This window comes from Salvelinus namaycush, chromosome 37, assembly GCF_016432855.1.
Source record: "Salvelinus namaycush isolate Seneca chromosome 37, SaNama_1.0, whole genome shotgun sequence".
Classification (NCBI taxonomy): domain Eukaryota; kingdom Metazoa; phylum Chordata; class Actinopteri; order Salmoniformes; family Salmonidae; genus Salvelinus; species Salvelinus namaycush.
In genome coordinates, this window is record NC_052343.1 from 24280212 (window position 1) to 24285434 (window position 5223).

Genomic DNA, 5223 nt, shown 5'->3' on the forward strand with positions numbered 1-5223 from the left:
ATCCGTAGATAGTGTAACAGTTAGAGAACAGGGTTACAGGGTTAGACAAGCCCCTTGTGCATAGATACTGTAGTGTAGGGAGTTTAAAACAAAACTTTATTGTCCATTTGAGGTTGAATTGGACTTTTAAAGTGCAGGACTAGAGATATGCACTGTTGTGGAGAGGAGCTTCCATATGAAATAGCAGCTTGGTGTTTGGGTGTGTGTATAGTGTGTGTTGGGAATAGGGTTGGGGATGATCATGCAGGCATCATGAGAGTGCGTGTCAAAGAGGAGTTATGTTTACTGTGTGTCAGTGTGTGCATGTGTGTGTGCCTTCAGTCATTTTCATTTAAACTGCCTAAAGTATTTATTACTGTAAGTTATTAATGATCATTTGTAATTAGCTTTTAGCAATGCCCAAGTAATTTATGACATTTATTTTTAGCTGACTTAACTCATAGACGCCAATCATTAGTTAATCAATGACCATTTTTACTACTACTTTTTAATGATTGACATTACAAGTAAAAACCTTTATAATATTAGCATTTATGAGGATAAACATTCCAACAAATATGTTCAGTAATAAACTTCCCGTATTGTCCTTCACTTGGGTTAAAATGGGAATAGGATTTGGGTTGATGTGTACTGAGGTCAGTGGGTTTGGTAGTACAGTACGGGAACCTAAAAATCCTCTCTGCCTGGTGTATCCTAAGCTGGCCTATCTGTCTCTCTTCCTGGTGTATCCTAACCTGGCCTATCTGTCTCTCTGCCTGGTGTATCCTAACCTAGCCTATCTGTCTCTCTTCCTGGTGTATCCTAACCTAGCCTATCTGTCTCTCTTCCTGGTGTATCCTAACCTAGCCTATCTGTCTCTCTTCCTGGTGTATCCTAACCTAGCCTATCTGTCTCTCTTCCTGGTGTATCCTAACCTGGCCTATCTGTCTCTCTTCCTGGTGTATCCTAACCTGGCCTATCTGTCTCTCTTCCTGGTGTATCCTAACCTGGCCTATCTGTCTCTCTTCCTGGTGTATCCTAACCTAGCCTATCTGTCTCTCTTCCTGGTGTATCCTAACCTAGCCTATCTGTCTCTCTTCCTGGTGTATCCTAACCTAGTCTATCTGTCTCTCTTCCTGGTGTATCCTAACCTGGCCTATCTGTCTTTCTGCCTGGTGTATCCTAACCTGGCCTATCTGTCTCTCTTCCTGGTGTATCCTAACCTAGCCTATCTGTCTCTCTTCCTGGTGTATCCTAACCTAACCTATCTGTCTTTCTGCCTGGTGTATCCTAACCTAGCCTATCTGTCTTTCTGCCTGGTGTATCCTAACCTGGCCTATCTGTCTCTCTTCCTGGTGTATCCTAACCTAGCCTATCTGTCTCTCTTCCTGGTGTATCCTAACCTAACCTATCTGTCTTTCTGCCTGGTGTATCCTAACCTAGCCTATCTGTCTCTCTTCCTGGTGTATCCTAACCTAGCCTATCTGTCTCTCTTCCTGGTGTATCCTAACCTGGCCTATCTGTCTTTCTGCCTGGTGTATCCTAACCTAGTCTATCTGTCTCTCTGCCTGGTGTATCCTAACCTGGCCTATCTGTCTTTCTGCCTGGTGTATCCTAACCTAGCCTATCTGTCTCTCTTCCTGGTGTATCCTAACCTAGCCTATCTGTCTCTCTTCCTGGTGTATCCTAACCTAGCCTATCTGTCTCTCTTCCTGGTGTATCCTAACCTAGCCTATCTGTCTTTCTGCCTGGTGTATCCTAACCTGGCCTATCTGTCTTTCTGCCTGGTGTATCCTAACCTAGGCTATCTGTCTCTCTTCCTGGTGTATCCTAACCTGGCCTATCTGTCTCTCTTCCTGGTGTATCCTAAACTAGCCTATCTGTCTCTTTGCCTGGTGTATCCTAACCTAGCCTATCTGTCTTTCTGCCTGGTGTATCCTAACCTAGCCTAACTGTCTCTCTGCCTGGTGTATCCTAACCTAACCTATCTGTCTCTCTGCCTGGTGTACCCTAACCTAGTCTATCTGTCTCTTTGCCTGGTGTATCCTAACCTAGCCTATCTGTCTCTCTGCCTGGTGTATCCTAACCTAGCCTATCTGTCTTTCTGCCTGGTGTATCCTAACCTAGCTTTTACGTCTCTGGAGACTGACCTTGAACTGTCACAGAGACTCAGCAGCACGGACGTGTCTCTCCCTGAACACTGAGTCAGCTAGAACACTGGCATGGCTCACCCACATCTGTGGCTTCTGTCTGCCTCATCAGACTACATACAGTACAGGCTCACAATGCCTGGCTGGCCTATCATAGCTATGCTAATGAGGAGTTCAGTAGTAACATTTCTTCAAGTCTCCAAATAGTACATGAAACATAGATTCTGGGTTTGGCCAGTATGATAGTAGAATTATTTGACAGCATGATAACAGTTTCTTCAAGACAGTTAGATTGAGAGAATGTGTGGAGGAACTTTGAAGAATCTCAGATGTACTCTAATTCATGTATCAGATAGGGGTAGAGGCAATATATGGAGCAAAGCCATTCGACCTCTATGGAACAATGACATTCATCCACTACTAGTACTTGGAAAGTCTACATTGACCTCAGTATGATGTATAGTGGCTACACAGTTTTTGGAGTGAGATCTCACAATCTACTAAAGACAACTGTGTGTAACATGAGCTGTGATTGCTTTGTGTGTGAAGACTTCTATATATTCTATATATCATAGAATTAAGCCCTCTACCAAATAGAATTTATCATAGACTAGATCTAACCTTTATATTTTTAATCAGACCGTTTCTAAGAGTGAATTTCTAGTCATTTTCACAACTTACCAAGTGTGAAGTATATGATCACAGTAGAAGACGATATATGATTTTCTAGGAACATAGATTTGTTAGGAACATCCTGAAAATAGTTGTTCCAACAAGGTGTCTACCGTTAAATGAGAGTATATACCAACCCTAAAGTAATAGTATTTATTGTGACAACAACATGCTAAAAGTGTCTAAAAATCTTGAAACTTCAGTGGTGTAATATAGTATTGTGATTGTGGAGTCTTGTGTAGGTTTTGACCAGGTTAGTTGTTGTTATACATGGCTGTAAGTTATTTCTACTATATTGTAGCTAGTGTACATTCCATAATGGTGGCAAATATCTTCTCTGTGTCTCATACAGTATCTACTAATACTTTTCTGTTGTATTATTACTCATGTGATGTTGTTACTCATTGATAACTGAGCACTTTTCTACCTTTTGGCCTAAAACAACATTTGACCTATCATCACTTTGGCAATCTGGCTTTTCTTTGTCGGTTGTGAATGTGGTGTGTACATATACAGTATGTTAATATGTGTCTGTTACAAAATACATTCCTGTTATGATAGCTTTCCTCATAGCTTTCATAACTCATTTCATAATGTTTCTGGCACTGCTGCTTGCACTCTGCACATACTACTGAATGTTGCTATGGTGATGTACTCTACCATTCTCTGCCATACATATTGTGCTAACATGATGTTAATGTGTATATTATGAATGCAGTGGTTCAATGGGCGCTCTTGTGTATTAATAAAAAAATTTAGTATGTAAATGTTCCACTGTACAGGAGATTTTTATTTCTTTAAAAATGACCTTTATTGGCCCAATAATTAATCATTACAACATTCTTTTCATTTTAACAACCTAGATAGTTAAAGACAAGCCGCCCTCCTCATCCACTGTACATAAAAAAACCTGACGCCCCACACCCCTACAAAACCCCCAGAGAGAGAGAGAGAGAGAGAGAGAGAGAGAGAGAGAGAGAGAGAGAGAGAGAGAGAGAGAGAGAGAGAGAGAGAGAGAGAGAGAGAGAGAGAGAGAAGAGAGAGGGGAGAGAGGAGAGAGAGAGAGAGAGACTACTGTATAATTATTGTTCTATTATGTTGTAATAAAGAGTCACTCAAGCCCTATAAATATGTTTTTATTTTAAAGGGAATCTGTGAATTTTTGTACCATTGAAAAACCAGAAGTCTGATATTCTCAGTAGGTTTTTTTCGAGAATGTTTTGTGCTCTGTCTTTGTAATGCTCGTCATAAAACAACAACATTCGTCTTTACACTTTCCTTGTATCTGTGTGTGTATATCAACCTCACTGTATGTATTCTGTGTGTGTATATCAACCTCACTGTATGTATCTGTGTGTGTATATCAACCTCACTGTATGTATCTGTGTGTGTATATCAACCTCACTGTATGTATCTGTGTGTGTATATCAACCTCACTGTATGTATTCTGTGTGTGTATATCAACCTCACTGTATGTATTCTGTGTGTGTATATCAACCTCACTGTATGTATTCTGTGTGTGTCTATCAACCTCACTGTATGTATCTGTGTGTGTATATCAACCTCACTGTATGTATTCTGTGTGTGTATATCAACCTCACTGTATGTATTCTGTGTGTGTATATCAACCTCACTGTATGTATTCTGTGTGTGTATATCAACCTCACTGTATGTATTCTGTGTGTGTATATCAACCTCACTGTATGTATTCTGTGTGTGTATATCAACCTCACTGTATGTATTCTGTGTGTGTATATCAACCTCACTGTATGTATTTTGTGTGTGTATATCAACCTCACTGTATGTATTCTGTGTGTGTATATCAACCTCACTGTATGTATTCTGTGTGTGTATATCAACCTCACTGTATGTATTCTGTGTGTGTATATCAACCTCACTGTATGTATTCTGTGTGTGTATATCAACCTCACTGTATGTATTCTGTGTGTGTATATCAACCTCACTGTATGTATTCTGTGTGTGTATATCAACCTCACTGTATGTATTCTGTGTGTGTATATCAACCTCACTGTATGTATTTTGTGTGTGTATATCAACCTCACTGTATGTATTCTGTGTGTGTATATCAACCTCACTGTATGTATTCTGTGTGTGTATATCAACCTCACTGTATGTATTCTGTGTGTGTATATCAACCTCACTGTATGTATTCTGTGTGTGTATATCAACCTCACTGTATGTATTCTGTGTGTGTATATCAACCTCACTGTATGTATTCTGTGTGTGTATATCAACCTCACTGTATGTATTCTGTGTGTGTATATCAACCTCACTGTATGTATTCTGTGTGTGTATATCAACCTCACTGTATGTATCTGTGTGTGTATATCAACCTCACTGTATGTATTCTGTGTGTGTATATCAACCTCACTGTATGTATTCTGTGTGTATATCAACCTCA